Source organism: Schistocerca serialis, chromosome 1 (assembly GCF_023864345.2).
Source record: "Schistocerca serialis cubense isolate TAMUIC-IGC-003099 chromosome 1, iqSchSeri2.2, whole genome shotgun sequence".
NCBI lineage: Eukaryota > Metazoa > Arthropoda > Insecta > Orthoptera > Acrididae > Schistocerca > Schistocerca serialis.
Genome location: NC_064638.1, coordinates 855987347 through 856010941, shown reverse-complemented (window position 1 = coordinate 856010941; position 23595 = coordinate 855987347). Strand labels below are relative to the sequence as shown.

Sequence of the window (23595 nt, the reverse complement as noted above, 5' to 3'; positions counted from 1 at the left end):
AAGCTCAGATGGAAACCCAGTTATAAGCGAAGAAGGGAAAGCAGAAAGGTGGAAGGAGTATATAGAGGGTCTATACAAGGGCGATGTATTTGAGGACAATATTATAGAAATGGAAGAGAATGTAGAGGAAGATGAAATGGGAGAAGAGTTTGACAGAGCACTGAAAGACCTGAGCCGAAACAAGGCCCCGGGAGTAGACAAGATTCCATTAGAACTACTGACGGCCTTGGGAAAGCCAGTCCTGACAAAACTCTACCATCTGGTGAGCAAGATGTATGAGACAGGCGAAGTACCCTCAGACTTCAAGCAGAATATAATAATTCCAATCCCAAAGAAAGCAGGTGTTGACAGATGTGAAAATTACCCAACTATCAGTTTAATAAGTCACAGCTGCAAAATACTAACGCGAATTCTGTACAGACAAATGGAAAAACTGGTAGAAGCGGATCTCGGGGAAGATCAGTTTGGATTCCGTAGAAATATTGGAACACGTGAGGCAATACTGACCTTACGACTTATCTTAGAAGAAAGATTAATGAAAGGCAAACCTACGTTTCTAGCATTTGTAGACTTAGAGAAAGCTTTTGACAATGTTGACTGGAATACTCTCTACCAAATTCTGAAGGTGGCAGGGGTAAAATACAGGGAACGAAAGGCTATTTACAATTTGTACAGAAACCAGATGGCAATTATAAGAGTCGAGGGACATGAAAGGGAAGCAGAGGTTGGGAAGGGAGTGAGACAGGGTTGTCGCCTCTCTCCAATGGTTTTCAGTCTGTATATTGAGCAAGCAGTGAAGGAAAGGAAAGAAAAATTCGGAGTAGGTATTAAAACCCATGGAGAAGAAATAAAAACTTTGAGGTTCGCCGATGACATTGTACTACTGTCAGAGACAGCAAAGGACTTGGAAGAGTAGTTGAACGGAATGGACATTGTCTTGAAAGGAGGATATAAGATGAACATCAACAAAAGCAAAACGAGGATAATGGAATGTAGTCGAATTAAGTCGGGTGATGCTGAGGGAATTAGATTAGGAAATGAGACACTTAAAGTAGTAAAGGAGTTTTGCTATTTGGGGAGTAAAATAACTGATGATGGTCGAAGTAGAGAAGATATAAAATGTAGACTGGCAATGGCAAGGAAAGCGTTTCTGAAGAAGAGAAATTTGTTAACATCGAGTATAGATTTAAGTGTCAGGAAGTCGTTTCTGAAAGTATTTGTATGGAGTGTAGCCATGTATGGAAGTGAAACATGGACGATAAATAGTTTGGACAGGAAGAGAATAGAAGCTTTCGAAATGTGGTGCTACAGAAGAATACTGAAGATTAGATGGGTAGATCACATAACTAATGAGGAGGTATTGAATAGGATTGGGGAGAAGAGGAGTTTGTGGCACAACTTGACTAGAAGAGGAGATCGGTTGGTAGGGCATGTTCTAAGGCATCAAGGGATCACCAATTTAGTATTGGAGGGCAGCATGGAGGGTAAAAATCGTAGAGGGAGACCAATAGATGAATACACTAAGCAGATTCAGAAGGATGTAGGTTGCAGTAGGTACTGGGAGATGAAGAAGCTTGCACAGGGTAGAGTAGCATGGAGAGCTGCATCAAACCAGTCTCAGGACTGAAGACCACAACAACAACAACCTTCGAATTCACTGAAGTGCATGGGAAATGATACTTACCAGTGCTCCACATATTGGTGTTCCTTCCCGTTCCATTCGCGTACGGAGCGCGAGGATAATGATTTTCAAATTCTTTTCTGCGTGCTGTTGTTAGTCTAATCTCATTTTCGCCATCCCTACGCGAGCGGTTGGTAGAGACTGTAGTAGTATCCTTCTAGATTCCCCACTTAACAGTGATTTACTAAACTGCGTAAGTAGGCTTTCACGGGATAATTGGCACCTATCTTCAAACACCTAGTTTTCCAGCATATAAGTGACGCTCTCTCATGCGTCAAACAGATTTGTGACCACTTGTACTGCCCTTCTTCGTATTCATTCAGTATCCTCTGTTAGTATTATCTTGTGTGGGTTCTACGCAGCTGAGCGATTGAGACGAACAGGCGTTTCGTGCTGCATTTCCTTCGTAGACAATTCACATGTCCAGTAAAGATACAAATGAACCCACATCTGCCACCTGCTTTACCACATCTGCCTCTGGGATTATTCCATTTGATTTCATACTTCCACGAACTGCTAGAGCCAAATATTTTTATAACTGACTCCAGCAGTCACAGGATATCACTTTTCTATACCTTGTGAAGTACAGTATTTTACATTTCTATACATTTAAAGCGAGCTACTACCCTTAGCACTACTTTGAAAAATTTTATCAAGGTCTGACTGCAATTTTGTGCAACTTTGCTCATAGCACTTGATTACAAGTAACTGCAACATCTGTGAAAAATCTGACACGACTGTTAATATTGTTTGCTAGGTAATTAAATTACAACATGAATAGCAAAGGTTCCAATACAGTTGCTTGAGGCACACATGAACTTGTTTCAGATGAGTTTTCATCTATGGTAACCTGCTGCGTCTGTCTATTCAAAAAATCCTCAATCCAGTACAAAATCCATTTGGTACTCCATATGACTTTAACTTCGCAAATAAACGTTGGTCTGGTGGTGAATTAAACTCCCTCTTTAATTTAAGAAACACTGCATCCTTCTAACTGCCTTGATGCATAGTTTTGACGAAGTAGTGTACGAAGAGAATGAGTTGGGATCCTCATCACCAATGTTTCCGAAATAAATGCTAATTGGCTTGGAGGAGATCATTCTCTACAATATGACTCTACGTTTGATCTCAGAATATACTGTAAAATTCTAAAAGAAATGGACGTCATATACACTGAACGGCAGTTTTTTGGATCAGTTCTATTATCAATTTGGTAGACAGATAAGACCTGTGCTTTCTTCCAGCCACTGGTTATAGGTTTTATTCCGAGGACCTGCAGTATTTACGGTTAAAATGGGGGCTATGCAGCTAAACATTCTTTACCGAGTATGACAGATATTCCATCGGGTGCCATATACTTGTTCAGTTTTAGTGATTTCAGCTGTTACTCGATGCCAGTGACACTAATATCTATAGCACTCATCTTTGGTGTCGCATGAGAATTAAACAGGATCAGGCTCTTGGATTTTCATTTGTAAAAGATCGTTTTCAACTTGAACTCAGTATTGCTCCTTTTCCTTTGCTACACTCATTTTCGGTTCTTGTGTCATCCATGAATACCTGTGGGATTAGTGCAGTAGGAGACAACACCGAGATCGGTTGGTAAGATGGATGAGTGGGGTACCTTCAGTTCTCCCTGGTCCCTGCCTCCTCAGTACAAGACCCTTAGACATACTAACGAGTCACCACTCACAGTCTAACTGATGAGCAGTAATGAAATAATAGGTCCTTTATCTTCTAGAGAGGAGACAGCGTCCATGGAAGAAGAAACTGTTTGACGTCTCCTTGGTATCTCTGGTACATGACTCTCGGCAGTTCGCCCAACATACCAATTAGCAACAGTTCCCATTACTTAACAGCTCACAGTGATACTTGCTGCGTACGAACAGCAACTAATTCATCCTGCTCCCGAAGATAGTTTTCACAGTTGGGCTGCATTACGCGTCGTCTAGAGTTTAACTGTAGAGTAAACAAATAACTTTAAATTAATCTCCCTGAACTCTTAATTTCAGTATCTGATACGTTACAATGATTACAAGTTCCCTTTTAGAACTGAAGCTACTTTACACAGAAAAGTGTACTGGGTTATAACAATAAAAAATCAGTCATAAAATTTTATGATTTGCTGAAGTTAACTTCGTGTCTCGAAATCTCGTCATGGTTATGCTCACTAACAGACTCGTATAATAGTGGCAACATTTGTGGTAAATTACAGCAAACATAGGCAACATACATTACGGTTGAAGGAGGACTCTAAATGGAACTCGGTGGGACAGTAACAAGATGCGCAAAACACAATATTACACCAGAGCACTCTGCCCGGCCACGTTATTATTATACTTGGCCTTCCATGGCCGTTGTGGGCAACATGCGGTGACCATGGTAAACAAATAGAGCGGTGATTACGGAAACCCATCACAATGTGAATGATTTCATGACATTTGCACTAATCATGTAAGTACCTGCACTGTTACAAGGGAAACGATTTAACGAAAAGATACCGCTGTCAAAGATTGCACAATACAAATTTCCGCTCGAGACGAAATCTGAAACTTACGCGTTGGCATGTCTGTAATAAATTAAGGCGAAATCAACATGTGAACGTCCAACTTCCGCTATTACGCACCTGAGCCATGAGGGAAGATGTGATACGCATGTTTTACAAAACAAATTACTTGCCGAATTTGTGCTCGACTGCAGAAAACCTAAATTTATATTTGTGGGGGTCTGAATGTGGACAGACCATCCTGGGAATAAACTTTTGGCGTTGAGAAGATTTAAGTACTCTAGAAGAAATTCTCTTTAAGAAAACATAGTATCATATTGAATACGTGTTCTGCATTTATGTTATTTTCCCGTCGCTTCTCCATGTGTTTTATATTTAAAATTTAAAAGCTATAACTCAATATTTTCTATCTACATTTATTTGCCTTTTCAGCCTATATTCGGTTTACCATTCTATCTTCAGGTTGATAAGGAAGTTGGGCAGTCAGAACTTGGTATTTTGTACCTATAAGTCAATATTTTTGTAAATGATAATCGTAGACGACTAGTGACCCGTACCAACTAAGAAATTTAGTGAGAATGTATTGTCAATTAACCAATTAATATAGAATTTAGTGTATTATTTGAAACAAAGGTCTTCCGTGTGATCTGATGCATGTATCAGCCTCGATCTTTCCCCACCCTTTGCTAAGTTTCTTATTTCTGAAAAGCTGATTTACCCATTATCCTCTATTCTCCGTTCCACACATCGTAGTCTTTGTCTGAACGTATAACTTCTCGCGTTTACTGCTCTTTCCAGTAAAAAGTTAACTGCTTTCGGGTGGCTCTGCTACGCTTCTAAGGCGCCCATACTCCTGTCGGTTAGATCACAAAGACAGTGAAATCGTAAGTCCAACAGCTAGAAAATAAGGCAGTCGGTTTCGAGCTACAGCCGAAACGAGATGAGAAAAGTATATCTACTGCCAAAAATGACAGCCTACTCAAGATCATGTAAAATAATCTACGCTAATAAAAGAAAGATTAAGGAAAGGCAAACCTACGTTTCTAGCATTTGTAGACTTAGAGAAAGCTTTTGACAATGTTGACTGGAATACTCTCTTTCAAATTCTAAAGGTGGCAGGGGTAAAATACAGGGAGCGAAAGGCTATTTACAATTTGTACAGAAACCAGATGGCAGTTATAAGAGTCGAGGGACATGAAAGGGAAGCAGTGGTTGGGAAGGGACTAAGACAGGGTTGTAGCCTCTCCCCGATGTTGTTCAATCTGTATATTGAGCAAGCAGTAAAGGAAATAAAAGAAAAATTAGGAGTAGGTATTAAAATTCATGGAGAAGAAATAAAAACTTTGAGGTTCGCCGATGACATTGTAATTCTGTCAGAGACAGCAAAGGACTTGGAAGAGCAGTTGAATGGAATGGACAGTGTCTTGAAAGGAGGATATAAGATGAACGTCAACAAAAGCAAAACAAGGATAATGGAATGTAGTCTAATTAAGTCGGGTGATGCTGAGGGAATTAGATTAGGAAATGAGACACTTAAAGTAGTAAAGGAGTTTTGCTATTTGGGGAGCAAAATAACTGATGATGGTCGAAGTAGAGAGGATATAAAATGTAGGCTGGCAATGGCAAGGAAAGCGTTTCTGAAGAAGAGAAATTTGTTAACATCCAGTATTGATTTAAGTGTCAGGAAGTCATTTCTGAAAGTATTCGTATGGAGTGTAGCCATGTATGGAAGTGAAACATGGACGATAAATAGTTTGGACAAGAAGAGAATAGAAGCTTTCGAAATGTGGTGCTACAGAAGAATGCTGAAGATTAGATGGGTAGATCACATAACTAATGAGGAAGTATTGAATAGGATTGGGGAGAAGAGAAGTTTGTGGCACAACTTGACCAGAAGAAGGGATCGGTTGGTAGGACATGTTCTGAGGCATCAAGGGATCACCAATTTAGTATTGGAGGGCAGCGTGGAGGGTAAAAATCGTAGAGGGAGACCAAGAGATGAATACACTAAGCAGATTCAGAAGGATGTAGGTTGCAGTAGGTACTGGGAGATGAAAAAGCTTGCACAGGATAGAGTAGCATGGAGAGCTGCATCAAACCAGTCTCAGGACTGAAGACCACAACAACAACAACAATAAAATGTGTTGCGAACCACTATGTGTCTGAATTCGTATAAATGCTCATTACTTGGCAAAAACGATGCGGTCTTCCATTGCATAACTATTAAGCTGTCCTTACCAGTAAACATACACTTACAATCAAGTAAATGTGTCACGAGAAGAAGGTGAAAATTTCCTCTTACTGCTCGAAAATAAGCTTTTGCTACGTAAGGGAACACATTTCCTGTTAAATTTTGAAATTTTAATTGTTGAGACTCAAATAATATTAACACGACAATTTACATGCATGACAATACTTTGTTACCTGTACAGATTTGCATTTCCTAGCAGGACAAAGCTATTAAACTCATTTTTTATGAATTACGCACGAAACAACAGTGCACTGAGAATGATAATTCAGCGTCGGAGTATTGCACGCCAGGCCACAACAAAACTCATTCAGTAAACCAAAGGTACACACAAATTGATAAGCAAGCATGAAACTTTTGAACGAGCATAATATTAGCAGAAGAAATAGTTCCAGATTACTTTAATGGCACTAAATACTTTCCAGTTTCAAGAATGATGGTCTTTAGCAATTATTTAAATTGTTGAACCAGTTCAGTAAGCATTAAAGCAATTTCTGATTACTGCAACTTTATCACTATTGTAAAAATTTTGTGGGTCATTTCGTTAAACCAAAGGAAGTCGGATAATAATTAGGATTAAGTACAGGATTATATCCCAGGATATAATGACATGGAGATAATTACAGACACAAACTGCAACATTATAATTACGGGTAACACAAATCTATTGTTCCAGTGTAACCAAAAAATTCACTGGGATTGCATTTTACATCTAAGCAGTCTAGAGTGGTAATTCACATTCATTGCTGGGCTGGAATATTCCTTCTCGAATTGAAAATAGTCAGTTATGTCACATCCACTGCGAAAGACAGCGTTTTGCATTGCTTGTTTAAAATCCACTTTTTACTGTGCTGTTGGTAATGATTTCAGTGAACGTCTTGTACATTGTGGAGAGGGCATTACAGGTCTGTAATCGTTTGCGCTTATCAATCTCCTTTCTCGTTAAACAGAATAGTTTTTCTCCGCAGACAGTCTATAAATTATTTTAGAGTTTCCTTTTGTATGACTTCGTCTCCAGATTCAGTCATTTGTAATGAAATTCTGTACTCTTTTCCCACCTTTGTGGGCATGACACCTCGAACGATTACACATACTTCATCGACATTTACTTCCGGAATGTCGTTGTTTTCTTTGTTAACTATTTGTGTTTGTATTTCGGCTCTTGAGCTAAACAAACATTTTTTTAAAAAATAGTATAATGTATCTACAATTTTTCCCTCTGTTTCTGATTTTTGTGTCATTTGCCATCTTAACTGATGAAATGTGATCTCTACCCAACACAAATATTTCTTTTAGTTTCTTGTTTCGCTGGCCGGCATGGCCGAGCGGTTCTAGGCGCTTCAGTCCGGAACCGCGCGACCGCTACGGTCACAAGTTCGAATCTTGCCTCGGGCATGGATGAGTGTGATGTCCTTAGGTTAGTTAGGTTTAAGTAGTTCTAAGTTGTAGGGGACTGATGACCTCAGATGTTAAGTCCCATAGTGCTCAGAGCCATTTGAACCATTTTGTTCTTGTTTCAGTTATTTTTATTCTTAAATTTTCGTTACACATTGTCAAATCCCTTCGAAGACATTTCCGAATGGCTTTTTTAAATTCATCATTATCCAGCGTATTCATATTATTGTTTACTCGACACTCTTGCTTCTCATGAATAATTACTTTGTTCTGTTTGAGGTTTTTATCTAACTACTCTGGAATAGATGGTCATAATCTAAAATGTGAGTCTTATAAAAGGACTAACAACAAGGCTAACTCCAGGCATTGCAGAGTAACAACTGACGACATATTTGTATCAACCCATCTCTGAGATAAATAAGAGAGTGCAATAAAGACACGAATGTTTCTGGCGTGGGTATAGAAAAAGCTTCCAACAGCGTATCTAAGCAGTGTCGAGAATCGAACAAGAAATCCTCAAATTGGGAGCAGAATATATTAACTAGTATACCAAAGAGCCTCGCTATACCGCTGTCGTCTATACTCTGGAACCGTTTTAACAGAAGAGCATATTCTACCCTCCCACTGTCGTTCTGCTGAGATACTTAACTCTCTTACATTGTTTCAATCTGAAACATTTACATTTCAGTTTGAATTAAACAAAGTCACCGTAGCGAAGTGTGAAATGACATAAAACTACACTCCTGGAAATTGAAATAAGAACACCGTGAATTCATTGTCCCAGGAAGGGGAAACTTTATTGACACATTCCTGGGGTCAGATACATCACATGATCACACTGACAGAACCACAGGCACATAGACACAGGCAACAGAGCATGCACAATGTCGGCACTAGTACAGTGTATATCCACCTTTCGCAGCAATGCAGGCTGCTATTCTCCCACGGAGACGATCGTAGAGATGCTGGATGTAGTCCTGTGGAACGGCTTGCCATGCCATTTCCACCTGGCGCCTCAGTTGGACCAGCGTTCGTGCTGGACGTGCAGACCGCGTGAGACGACGCTTCATCCAGTCCCAAACATGCTCAATGGGGGACAGATCCGGAGATCTTGCTGGCCAGGGTAGTTGACTTACAACTTCTAGAGCACGTTGGGTGGCACGGGATACATGCGGACGTGCATTGTCCTGTTGGAACAGCAAGTTCCCTTGCCGGTCTAGGAATGGTAGAACGATGGGTTCGATGACGGTTTGGATGTACCGTGCACTATTCAGTGTCCCCTCGACGATCACCAGTGGTGTACGGCCAGTGTAGGAGATCGCTCCCCACACCATGATGCCGGGTGTTGGCCCTGTGTGCCTCGGTCGGGAGCAGTCCTGATTGTGGCGCTCACCTGCACGGCGCCAAACACGCATACGACCATCATTGGCACCAAGGCAGAAGCGACTCTCATCGCTGAAGACGACACGTCTCCATTCGTCCCTCCATTCACGCCTGTCGCGACACCACTGGAGGCGGGCTGCACGATGTTGGGGCGTGAGCGGAAGACGGCCTAACGGTGTGCGGGACCGTAGCCCAGCTTCATGGAGACGGTTGCGAATGGTCCTCACCGATACCCCAGGAGCAACAGTGTCCCTAATTTGCTGGGAAGTGGCGGTGCGGTCCCCTACGGCACTGTGTAGGATCCTACGGTCTTGGCGTGCATCCGTGCGTCGCTGCGGTCCGGTCCCAGGTCGACGGGCACGTGCACCTTCCGCCGACCACTGGCGACAACATCGATGTACTGTAGAGACCTCACGCCCCACGTGTTGAGCAATTCGGCGGTACGTCCACCCGGCCTCCCGCATGCCCACTATACGCCCTCGCTCAAAGTCCGTCAACTGCACATACGGTTCACGTCGACGCTGTCGCGGCATGCTACCAGTGTTAAAGACTGCGATGGAGCTCCGTATGCCACGGCAAACTGGCTGACACTGACGGCGGCGGTGCACAAATGCTGCGCAGCTAGCGCCATTCGACGGCCAACACCGCGGTTCCTGGTGTGTCCGCTGTGCCGTGCGTGTGATCATTGCTTGTACAGCCCTCTCGCAGTGTCCGGAGCAAGAATGGTGGGTCTGACACACCGGTGTCAATGTGTTCTTTTTTCCATTTCCAGGAGTGTATAATCGTTGCGGTTTCTGAACTCTCTCTCGCGCTCTCTCTCTCTCTCTCTGTATCTCTCTCTCTCTCTCTCTCTCTCTCTCTCTCCTCTCTTCTTCTTCTTCTCTATCTCTCTTTCTCTCCTCTGTCTCCGTCTGTCTGTCTGTTGTCTCTCTCTCTCTCTCTTTCTCTGTATGTGTGTGTGTGTGTGTGTGTGTGTGTGTGTGAGAGAGAGAGAGAGAGAGAGAGAGAGAGAGAGAGAGAGAGAGAGCAGAGAGCAGAGAGAAGGTGAGGGGGACAGAGAGGTAGAGACACAGGATGTGTTCGTGCGACTTTAGCAATTATGGTAAAGTTGCCCCACTCGTACAGTGGATTTTTAAACAAGAAACAATAATTAAAATTCACGGACCTTACTAACAATGATTGTTGAACTTAGATTGAGCTGGCAGTTTACATGTCCTAAATACCGCTACCTTTGTACCGTCCACGGAAAAGGCGTCGTTTAGAGTAGCCCGCGATGTTAGCTCTGAAGACAGCGACTTGAGCGTGACGCTAATGGACATGCCGCTGAGCGCCTTACACACACATGAATGGGGCATAACGTTAACCAGACCTGGATCAAATTTGCGAGGAATTTGATTACACAGTGTATCTCCACCAAAACTATCCATATATGCCAGCTCGTGTAGGAACTCAATATAATAAACCACGCGCACATTAACATTGGATTCGAACTGTCACGGAATAATCTATAGACACTAAAAGTCGCGCCAGCGCCGCCTGCATGCCACTCACCTATACCATATTAAAAATGTTGACAGAAAGACAACATGGTCTTTCTCAGGGTTCCAGCTATCTACATACCAAATACCACCCGAATCGATACAACGATGGAGTCGTGAAAACGTAACAGAATGAGTTACTTCCACAATTAGTATGGAAGTATGGGTTAAACACGTCGAGAATTGAATAATCATTGTATTGATTATGTAGAATCATGTTAAGCAGAAAATATCAATCAATAACAGCATTTTTAAAAAAATTACAAAAGTTCAAAAGAGAAAGAGCAATCAACTTTGTCAAATAGTAAATAATTTTCTTTAATTTGCTTTTCATTCTTCAGATCAGTAAATATCTTGTACAACACACTTTGTTAAGTAGCCTACCTTCCTCACCAACGTTCAAGCTAACTCACGCCAAATTTCATAAAATCGGTTCAGCGGTTTAGTTGTGAAAAAGTAACAGATAGAATTACTTTCGCTTTAAGGAAGTATGGATTGGCACGGATTAAACTCGTTGAGGATTATATGAGCACTGTATTCCAGCAGTTATCCACGACTGTGCTTGCGTATCAGTAAAATGAAATGAAATGTGCGTATGCTTTTATTGGACGGGAGATCCCCGTTGTGATGTTCGGGAGCTTGGTGCAAGTCTTTTTACTTGACGCCACTTCGGTGACTCGCAGGTCGATGATGATAAAAGGATGATGAGCTCATTAGTATGAATTATGTGTCTGTTGCAGTTTTGTCGTGTGGGCCAAGACTGGAATATTTCCTCAGTGGCCAGAAATCTTAACTGTACTGCCAGTCTGTGTCACAAAATAAACGTAAGTTATATACTGGAAGAGACTGCCAATATCGTTGCTTTAGGGACTGCCGCATGTCTGTATATTGGCGGTAAATATCTTTTTCAGTGATAGTGAACAGCTTCGAAAAAAGCCTCCTCTTCTGTTGAATGAAATTACTAAACGAATTTCGATCTTGAAACTTATGTGATGAAGTATGTTACTTTAGAGCGGTGATAGGCAATACAATTTAGATGTTGTGCGTGCAGAAACTAACGTTAGACACTCTACTTAAACTATAGTGAATTTAAAAACGAAAATGTGTTGGAGATTGAATTAACGACTAACTTCTACAACAGTAATAACCAACCTTTTAGCTTACCTATTTTTGGGCCACGCATAATGTACTTAACACTAACTATAACTGCTGGAAAAGAGAGAGAGAGACAGAGAAGAAGAAGGAGGAGGAGGACGACGATCGGAGCTGGAAAAGACAAGTCAGTGTTTAGCGTTGTTACCAGAAATCTCTAAAATTTCTGGACCGCTTTACTTCGAAATTTTACAAGATATTCTAATACATGTACGGAGGAACAGAAGCTACATACTTTTTTAATATATAAGGTATATAAATATATATGAGTAGTATATAAATGGGAAACGTTGTTGGCAAGAATCTCGAAAATTATTGACCGATTTACTTCAAATTTTTACATGACACTCTAATAAACGTTCGGACGGACATGCGCTTCACATTTCTTTGATAGTTATTGTACACAAACACATAAATAAAATTTATATTATTGTAATAATAATAATGTCGTATGACTAGGGCCTCCCGTCGGGTAGACCGTTCGCCTGGTTCAAGTCTTTCGATTTGACGCCACTTCGGCGACTTGCGCGTCGATGGGGATGAAATGATGATGATTAAGACAACACAACACCCAGTCCCGGAGCGGAGAAAATCCCTGACCTAGCCGGGAATCGAACCCGGGCCCTTAGGATTGACATTCTGTCACGTCACGCTGACCACTTTTTTTTTCTGGGAGGACGTCACAAGCCATCCGTTCAAGTTGATCGTTAATTCTTTGACTCAGTTTTTTTATTACAGAGAGCACACAGCCCTCTGACCGAACACCCTGAGCTACCGTGCCGGCAGATCACTAAGCTAACGGGGGCAGACTATACTATTGTAGAATTTTGGAACACGTATTATGTTCGAGAATAATGACTTTTCTGCAGACTAGAAATCTACTCTGTAGGAATCAGCACAGGTTTCGAAAAAGACGGTCGTGCGAAACCCAGCTCGCGCTATTCGTCCACGAGACTCAGAGAGCCACAGACACGGGTTCACAGGTAGATGCCGTGTTTCTTGACTTCCGCAAGGCTTTCGATACAGTTCCCCACAGTCGTTTAATGAACAAAGTAAGAGCATATGGACTATCAGACCAATTGTGTGATTGGATTGAAGAGTTCCTAGATAACAGAACGCAGCATGTCATTCTCAATGGACAGAAGTCTTCCGAAGTAACAGTGATTTCAGGTGTGCCGCAGGGGAGTGTCATAGGACCGTTGCTATTCACAATATATATAAATGACCTTGTGGATGACATCGGAAGTTCACTGCGGCTTTTTGCACATGATGCTGTGGTGTATCGAGAGGTTGTAACAATGGAAAATTGTACTGAAGTGCAGGAGGATCTGCAGCGAATTGACGCATGGTGCAGGGAATGGCAATTGAATCTCGATGTAGACAAGTGTAATGTGCTGCGAATACATAGAAAGATAGTTCCCTTATCATTTAGCTACAAAATAGCAGGTCAGCAAATGGAAGCAGTTAATTCCATAAATTATCTGAGAGTACGCATTAGGAGTGATTTAAAATGGAATGATCATGTAAAGTTGATCGTCGGTAAATCAGATGCCAGACTGAGATTCATTGGAAGAATCGTAAGGAAATGCAATCCGAAAACAAAGGAATTAGGTTACAGTACGCTTGTTCGCCCACTTCTTTAATACTGCTCAACAGTGTGGGATCCGTACCAGATAGGGTTGATAGAAGAGATAGAGAAGATCCAACGGAGAGCAGCGCGCTTCGTTACAGGATCATTTAGTAATCGCGAAAGCGTTACGGAGATGATAGATAAACTCCAGTGGAAGACTCTGCAGGAGAGACGCTCAGTAGCTCAGTACGGGCTTCTGTTAATTTTCGAGAACATACCTTCACAGAAGAGTCAAGCAGTATATTGCTCCCTCCTATGTATATCTCGCGAAGAGACCATGAGAATAAAATCAGAGAGATTAGAGCCCACACAGAAGCATACCGACAATCCTTCTTTCCACGAACAATACGAGACTGGAATAGAAGGGAGAACCGATAGAGGTACTCAGGGTACCCTCCGCCACACACCGTCAGGTGGCTTGCGGAGTATGGATGTAGATGTAGATTGTATAAAGACACGTCGTTGTATAAGGTTATTACCACAAATCTGGAAAGTTTCTTGACTGATTCACTTCAGATTTTTACACGATATTCTAATAAACATTTGGACCGACGTAGGCCATGGTTATAAAGGGGAAATATTAGCAAAAATCTGGAGTAGTTAATCAAAATATCCACGGGTGTACTGCCGGTCTACAGTGTCCAATATTTCGGCGATCATACATGTCGCCATCATCAGGTGAACTGACGGACTGAGCTCCTGTGAACGTGCCGGTACGGAGATCCGTACGCTATGGCTGTTCAGGGGGAACTGGCTTCGGTCGCGGCGGCGGCCGATTTAAATACCCTCCGCCCGCGGCGCACTCCCTCCGCCGTCCGCGCCTCGCGCCACGGTCACTCGGTGGAACAGATTGCGACGGCGTCTGAGATGACGTCATTGTGATGGCTCTGTCCGCCGTGGTCGTCACAACTATACGTTTACTCAATTTACTCTTGATTAACCCAATCGCTGGTTCCCAAGCCTTGCTAAGATTATAGCCACAGTCACGGTTCATGAGGTCGTCATTGGTGCGAATTTCGATGGCCTCTCTAACAACGCTGTCCCAGTATCTCGATGTCTGTACCAGAATCCTCATGCGTTCATACTCCACAGCGTGATTTTCCGACAAACAATGTTCAGCGACCGCCGACTTGCTCGGATACATAAGTCGAGTGTGCCTCTGGTGTTCACGGCATCGATCCTCGACGGTACGCATCGTCTGACCAATATACGACTTGCCACATTGACACGGAATCTGATACACGCCGGCCTTCCTCAGACCCCGGGCTATCTTTGGCGCTCCCCACCAGTGCACGACTTTTCTTCGGAGGACAAAACACAGTTCCGACCCGGTGTTTCTTCAAAATGCGGGCGATTTTCCCCGAGAGTGCGCCTGTATATGGAATAAACGCAGTGCCTACCTCCTCCCTTGTGACTTCATCCATCTCCACAGATTGTGCTGTAGTGGTTGGGCGGAGAGCACGTTGAATCTGCCACTCTGAGTACCCATTTTTTCGAAATACATTTTGAAGAAACACCGGGTCGGAACTGTGAACACCAGAGGCACACGCGACTGATGTATCCGAGCAAGTCTGCGGTCGTTGAACATTGTTTGTCGGAAAATCACGCTATGGAGTATGAACGCACGAGGATTCTGGTACAGACGTCGAGATACTGGGACAGCGTTGTTAGAGAGGCCATCGAAATTCTCACCAATGACGACCTCATAAACCGAGACTGTGGCTATAATCTTAGCAAGGCTTGGGAACCAGCGATTGGGTTAATCAAGAGTAAATTGAGCAAACATATAGTTGTGACGACCACGGCGGACAGAGCCATCACACTGACGTCATCTCAGACGCCGTCTCAATCTGTTCCACCGCGTGACCGTGGCGCGGGGCGCGGACGGCGGAGGGAATGCGCCGCGGGCGGAGGGTATTTAAATCGGCCGCCGCCGCGACCGAAGCCAGTTCCCCCTGAGCAGCCATAGCGTACGGATCTCCGTGCCGGCACGTTCACAGGAGCTCAGTCCGTCAGTTCACCTGATGATGGCGACATGTATGATCGCCGAAATATTGTGCCCGTTGGACATTGTAGGCCGGCAGTACACCCGTGGATATTTTGATTATCAAATACGCCGGGAGAAACTCAAGAATCACATCTAGAGTAGTTGTTTAACGATTCTCTTCAAATATTTACCTAATGTGCGATGTTCGGACACACATAAGACTGGGGATTGCTTTTTTTCTGTGGGAGAATGCGGTATAGCGTCACCGGTTTAGAGGGTCTAAGTGTCTTGGTGTAGGAGCAAAATTTTTGTATCGTTAATGGCATCGTTTCACTGCATGTTGAAGGTGTGGCGGTAGGCCTGCAAGTTCCGCGCTACCCTCCAACGGTGGGAGTTCAAAGTTGTCGGTAAGAAGTGACACAACTACACAGTTAGTTATAGTGGTGGCTGTACCAAGGATTTCAGATACTGAATGGCCGTATCAAATCTGTCGCATTATTAGTGGCCATACGAGGGCTATCGTTAGCCATGGCCCCAATCCAAGTCCTCGAGGATGTTAAGAGGAACAGGGTGCCTGTGCCAGCCCAGGGAGTCGTGGTACCAAAGTGTTGCAAGCCAGTGATCGTGTCGCGCAGGACGTCCACTTTGTCGCACAGCCGCCTCGCCTTCTCTCGATTGGTCGTCTTTAGAGAGACAATGTTCGTCTCCTCGTGCAGGATTACAATCCTCGTGAGTGGGACGGGGGAGGGGGCGCATGTAGGTTTCACTAAGGTACCATATTCTGCAGGCGCTAGAGGCACTAATCGTGGTCCGCGCAGTGGAGCCATAGGTGAGGAGAGGGTAGACAACCATTTGGTACGTACGATATTGCAGAGCCTGAGTTGTTCCGAATTACGATACAGAGTTCCTTCGGACAGGCATGCATGCATACAGGAGCAGGCACTGCGGCGACTACAGACGTTATGGAATACATGAAATGTATTTCCAGCACAAATTTTCATGGTGGTCGTTCCATTATGCAGCTGATGGTTGTTCATATTCGCAACTGCGAATACATTTCATGTGTACCATTCGGTACAGTCGGAGCTTGGTGTCTTAGGTTGAAGTCCCTGCTGCTAAGGAGCGGGTACAATGCTTTTATCAGCTTCACCTAGATTTGGGTGACTGTTCCGCATGTCGGTGGAAAAGCGGTTTCTTATCCACCCGGACTTGTAGGTATTTGGTGTCTGCCCCCGGTAGCTGAGTAGTGCCGGCACGGTAATTCAACATGTTCGGTCAGAGCGTTAGCTGCCCTTCGTAATAAAAAAACTGAGTTAATGGATCAACGACGAACTGAAACGGGTGTCTTGCGACGTCCGCCCCGAGCAGATACAACGAACGAAAACGAACAAATGAGATTTAAAAAAAAAAAGTGGTCAGCGCGACGGACTATCAATCCTAAGGGCCTGGGTTCGATTCGCGGCTGGGTCGGAGATTTTCTCCGCTCAGGGACTGGGTGTTGTGTTGTCTTGATCATCATCACTTCATCCCCATCGACGAGCAAGTCGCCGAAGTGGTGTCAACTCGAAAGACTTGCTCCAGGCGAACGGTCTACCCAACGGGACGCCCTCGTCACACGACCTTTTTTTTTTTTTTTTTTGTAGGTATTTGGTGTCCGGGGACCATGGGACCCGGATGCCTGCAATAATAATGTTGTGGCGGAGAATATGGCGCCGTTTGGTGAAGTAGACTGCCGTAGTTTTGGCGGCATTGAGGGCAATCTTGTTGGGACGACACCTGATGACCGTTGCGACCACCAGCCTGAGGAGACGAACAATGAATAAGCTGGTCGGTGTTGCAGCCTGTCGTATAGAGCGCCGTATCGTCGGCGTATTGCGCCAGTTGGCAGTGTGCGATGACTGGCATGTAGTTAACATACGTAATAAAGAGCATTTGAGACAACATAGGGCCTTGAGTTTTACTCATCGACATGTGATGCATAACCGAGCGTTTTCGTTGCTGAGTAACCAGGAAGGTCCTATCGCGGAGGAAATCATCCACGATCTTAATAGAGATCTCCGGGGTGGTCGTCTGTGTCAGGAATTTGTACACGAGACTGTCCTGCCAAATCCTGCAGTAAGCATTTTGAGGTCCAGGAAAACCTCTGCCCTCGATATGGTGAACTTAAAGAGCTTGCTGACGTGTTCTGTGATCCTAAGAACTTGTAGTTCGGCTGCCAGGTGGGAAGTGAAACCGAACTATTCCGCACGGACTGTCCCAGCCGCCACGATGGACTGAGGAATGCGGTATGGTATTTAAAAGGCTGATGGGCCTGTTATTAGTAAGTACCGCAGGATCTTTCAATGTCTTGAGGATTGCTGTCAGTTTGGCCTAGAGGCTGCTAGTTCACACCGCTATCTTTGTACCAAAAAATGGCGCGAGGACGCTTGAGCCAAGGCACTGCTATATGTGGGACCTCTGTCCAGTTTCGCGACCTCTTCGCTTATTGCTCCGTCTATGGTGAGCGGGCACGTGCGTAATGTGAAACTACATGCGTGCTCTCTGTTGGAATGCGCATACGCGGATTTAAAATTTAGATGTCAAAATTAATAAAATCAAATGTCGATAGACGTGTCGTTGATCATAAATCTAGGTGACATTTAACTGTATTAGTTTTGACATCTGAATTTTAAAACCGTGAGAGCGCATGTAGTTCCACATTACGCATGCGCCTGTGCCTCATGGATGGAGTAATATTCAAAGAGGGCGCGAACTCGACAGAGGTCGCTCATGTAGCGACTACCTTTGTGCATGCGTCCTCGCGCCGATTTTTGGTATAAAAGTACTGGTATGAAGTAGGGTACCGGTGTGAAGCTGCAGTTTCCAGTACAACACACTTCCCTGAAGATGGCTGAATGATTGTCAGCCGAAATATCGTGGCAAGAAGTCGATGTGCCTACCTTGAAGACTCCTATTTAAGTCACCTAAATGAACAGCCGAATCCACCAAAAATGCTAAATCTGCCACCCAGTTGCCGTCCTCAAGCTCTCGAACATATTTTGCTTTTGACATCTTGAACGATTTTATTTCTTTAATTGTGCTATAAAATCTTTTTAACGTCTGGCTTCCACTGAGCCACCTTATTTCTGTAATATTTACTATATCACCATACTCGGCACCTGTACGTGTGACGAATTCCTGGAACTGGTGATGATTCAATCCACTAGCGACTATAAAATTCTGTCTTCACGACGATTTGATTAACGTGAACCATTTTTAAAACTTTTCCGCATAAATTTTCTTGTTATATTATGCGATAATATTTTATCAAATGAGAGTTACACAGTTTACATAAGTGTATCTTGCAAATCATGTGAACAGCTGTCTCATGATGAACTTGCCAGTTCGAAACCGGTTACGGCGCTATTTACCTAAATAAATAGCAGTATTAATAGCGGCTGGTAGCTGTCTCCTTCTTCGTAAGAATTAACCTACATTAATTGTACACAACCACGATGTCACCATGTCAGTTTTAGACAAAATAGCAGGAGCAAGCATGTTTCGAGCACTAGACCTACATTCACAGAGCATGTTTCTCATGTACAGAATTCCAAACACTATACTTGCAAATTTTAAGGGGTCGAAATTACTACTTTTTACATTAAATAAAACATTGATTAAGTCTGACAAAAATGATTTACAGGTTGCTGTAGCGGTACATCGTTCCTATACCACATGTACAGTGTTCCTGATGGCGCTAGCACCACAGCGAGGTGTGACTGAAGTTAAAATGCCACAGAAAGTAGAGAATGCGAACATCACACATTTGCTTCAAACTGAATTGAGAGAAAAGCGTTAAGTAATATACAACCCTCACCAGTGAAATTTTAAAAATCAGAGTCTAGGACTGATCATACGTGCATCCTCTGTGGTATTTCCTTTATAGTGGACCACAGCGCCCCATCTCACGTCAACCAGAAAGAGATCAAAACAATTTTTGATGTCTTTGTGCAGGCGTTCCTTTCGTGAGACGCTATGGAGTACAATACGATATTAAACTGACAGAATCGACAGCAACACACGAGTAATGCTACCGCACATTTGCCACGATTACAAATTGGTAAACACCATCGACGAAGGAAGCAGCAATTCAGCGCAACACAAAACTCCTTCCCTCATCCCGGATACATGCAAGCCAAATGACCCAACTTAAATCGATTAATTTTTTCCCAAGGAATTAAATTGTCTGTCATACCGTGAAACTTTTGTCTGCGCTATTAACTGATAAGCCAAAACATTATGACGACTGCTCACCGTGATGTCGGATGCCGTCTGGTGGCGTTGCGGGCACGTGACTGTGTAACAAAAGTATGTAAGCGGAGCAGACACGGACGGGGGATCACCACAGCGAACATATGGGCTGCAAATGTAGAAATCCGTTGAGATAAGGGAGTTTGACAAAGGGCAGATTATTATTATGCAGAGCCTGTGAACGCATATCTCGAAAACAGCGAAGATTGTCGAATGTTCACGTGCTGCTGTCGTGAGCATCTATGCAAAGACGTAGAAGGACAGTTTAGATCCTTAGACGCCAGAAAGGCATCTGGCCCAGACACAGCTTTCCACAGTTTCATCCAGCTGATGCTTATTGTCGACCTCTTGTCTAGAGCATAATTTCCAATCATATGTTAATTACCAGATTTGCAATTTTGCGTGAATACTCACGTAAATTATAGGTCTTTTACATTATACGTAAGACTGGAAGCACTACAGTGAGTCGTGATGCGGGGTATCAGACGTCAAAGTCGTCCCACACAAGTGAAAGCTGTTGGTGGAGGCGTGATCTATCTCTGGAAGGACATAGCCGCATTACACACGCTAGAACGGTTGTCATGCACACCACAGAAATAGATCTTATGCGGGTAAATCTTACAAAAGGCTGAAGGAAATCTTTGGGTGTGATCTTAAACACCCAGATACTTTGTGTGCAATGCACAGAAGAATTTGAGATATTCTGAAACATCCTATTCGAAGCACTTTACGTCTTTACTAGTGACACTTTTAAATAACAAAATACAGTGTGCTATAGTAGCTGACTATATTCAAGATCTTCTGTGGAGCTGGCCGGTGTGGCCAAGCGGTTAAAGGCGCTACAGTCTGGAACCGCGTGACCGCTACGGTCGCAGGTTCGAATCCTGCCTCGGGCATGGATGTGTGTGATGTCCTTAGGTTAGTTAGGTTTAAGTAGTTCTAAGTTCTAGGGGACTGATGACCTTAGAAGTTAAGTCCCATAGTGCTCAGAGCCATTTGAACCATTTCTTCTGTGGAGTGTAATTGCAGATCGCCAGTTACACACACACTTGATACTGCAGCCGTCAGTGCATTTGTTGCCATTAATAATCTATGTTATCGGTACTAACAGACCTGAAGGAGGGCAAAATAGGAGTCAAAAGTTACAGTCTACTAGAAGCGTATATAGGTACCATATCTAGTGTAATGCCAACATGCATAGTTCCACAATACATTGTAGCAAGACACACAGAGTTGTCTCCAGATTTTGCTTTGACAAAGCATGCTATTTCTATCTCTCAGTGAGTAGGGGCGTGCTGCGGTGCTGGCGAGGTGACTGTGGGAGCGGTCTAAAGAGATACTCTAACTGTGGAATGTAACAACCATCCCATTGCATTCCTCTATCAAAGGAGGACACAGTCCTGTTCCAAAATTAGACTAAATTTCAGTGTAAAATCGTGTAGTCTTAGGAATAAGTCAGAAAGCATGTGGACTGTTGTGTGGATGCACTGCACTAGCAGACAATGGGCTTGGAGTTGGCCAGCTCAGGTACGTGTCTATTGCAGGCAAGAGCACCCTCTGTGTAGTGTGAGTTCATGGGCCGTGTGACGTCATGCTGTGCACTCCGCTCAATATCGGTGATGATTTACACACAGCCTGTCAGCCTGAGAGGATGTTTGAGACGTGGAATACGACCCAGCACAGCACAGCACAGCCTTGCAGTGCACAGTGAGTTGCAGTGGAGAGGACAAGAGACGGCATCTGCAAGTCGACCGACGGTTGGTGCGAAGTAGTGTGGTATGGGAGACAGCGAAGTTCAAATAAAGATGCTAGTGAAGACCTCTCCTTCTCCTTACCACCCCAGCCACATACGACACTGACGAGTGTTCGACATCCATATGGGCTGTATCAGTGGACTATTCTGTTTTAACGTTAGGATGAGTGTTCTATAGTTTGATTCCTAGCACACATCCCATCACTTTAAACTCGGGGTAAATGGATTTTTAATTTTTTTCCCCTGTCATTTGGGCTAAAGTACAAGTGTGGCTCTTGCATTTGTCATGTTTCCAATCAGTTTAGCTCCATTCTTGGAGAATGTGGCTGCAGTGCTGTCGCAACAGCATACTAGTGCTGGGAATCACAACTTCTAAACAACATTCAGTGTTAGGTTATCGAATTGGTAGTGTGTGTTTGTGTGATGTCTCTCTGAATGGTGCTATCACCAACGCATGGTTATGTGATTCCACTGCAATTTGGCTCTTAGCAGGGGGTACCACAGACGGTGTGATGGGAGACTTCTCATACCGTGTGGTTATCCTGAACTTTGTGACTGCAGAATAGCGAGCTCTCCTGGTATGGTGTTCGTTTAAATAAAAATAGAACAGAAGTGTTCCTACCACACAGCGTACAATTCGGGTTGTAACTTAGAGGAATACGTTGGGGATGGTGCCCAGCGGTGGTGGCAGCCCAGGTGGGGCGCCTGCCATGCTCGCTGCACAGTACAGAGTAGCAGCGATGATGGGATGGTGCAGACAATCAGGGGCCATGGCATGGATTGTTGGGGAAAGGGGTGGCGTCGGCGTGGGTGTTAGAGGCCTTTTCCTTTTTCACTGATGTTTGTTTAAATAAAAATGCAAGTGGATAGATCCAAACTTAGAGCATGCGTTGACCACACACCTCACTGAATATTAACTTGGGGGGAAAACATCTCAGAAAGGTCAGCGGATAGGCCTGGACCTGCACAAACATGCTTTGTCCCTGACACCAAAGCGGTAGTATTCCAGAACTTGGATTCTGATATCATAGAACCTGTCCCAATGTCTCGAGCCTGGACAGTATGCCAGAATTTTACGCTGTTATAAACAGAACAACAGCTGGATTGTGATGTCACAGAGCCAGGCCAGTATTCCAGCTCGGTGCCACATGCCACAGTATCTCAAATCTAGGCCAGTATGCTGCACTATTCCCACCACTTTGTACATAGGGCAGTTGGGCTATTGTCAGCGTCAGGAGGAGACGGGGTTGGGAATAACCCCACGAATCAACAATGATGTCGTAAGGGGTTGCATCTTCTGTTGGGACTGTTCTCTCACCACATATCTACTAACGTGTCATTCACAATAGAAGTTCTTCCAGGATTGAGTCATAATAGCACCTGTCCCCAGGCCACAGACAGACTGTTAAAAACAGTCTTCAGTCTACTCACATAGCACTCCGTCTTCAGGCCACAACTGGCCCATCGGGACCATCCGACCGCCGTGTCATCCTCAGTTGAGGATGCGGATAGGAGGGGCGTGTGGTCAGCTCACCACTCTCCCGGTCGTTATGATGGTTTTCTTTGACCGGAGCCGCTACTATTCGGTCGAGTAGCTCCTCAATGGGCATCACGAGGCTGAGTGCACCCCGAAAAATTGCAACAGCGCATGGCGGCTGGATGGTCACCCATCCAAGTGCCGGCCACGCCCGACAGTGCTTAACTTCGGTGATCTCACGGGAACCGGTGTATCCACTGTGGCAAGGCCGTTGCCAGTCTACTCACATAGCCAGAGATACAAATGCGTCGTGACTTCCACTGCATCTGGCGCCAACTCAGCTTTCCTAAAAGCACTGTCCAGTCTGAGCACCTGGTAAGTTCCCTTGCACACTTCTGAGTGGCTCAGCAGACCTTATATAAATTTTGCTGAGGCTGTTTGTCCGCTCGGTTTACGACTTATGGTGCGTCCCCTTGCCTGTTACCAAGTACAAAATGCCATAGGAACTTCTTATTAGCATGTGGATGCAGTTCCATACAGGAAATCGTAATCTTC

General features: G+C 44.0%; 1 pseudogene; it reads right to left on the bottom strand.

The window, feature by feature from the left end:
• Positions 1–23199: 23199 nt before the first annotated feature.
• On the bottom strand, positions 23200–23316 carry LOC126426336 (5S ribosomal RNA; annotated as a pseudogene).
• Positions 23317–23595: the final 279 nt, after the last annotated feature.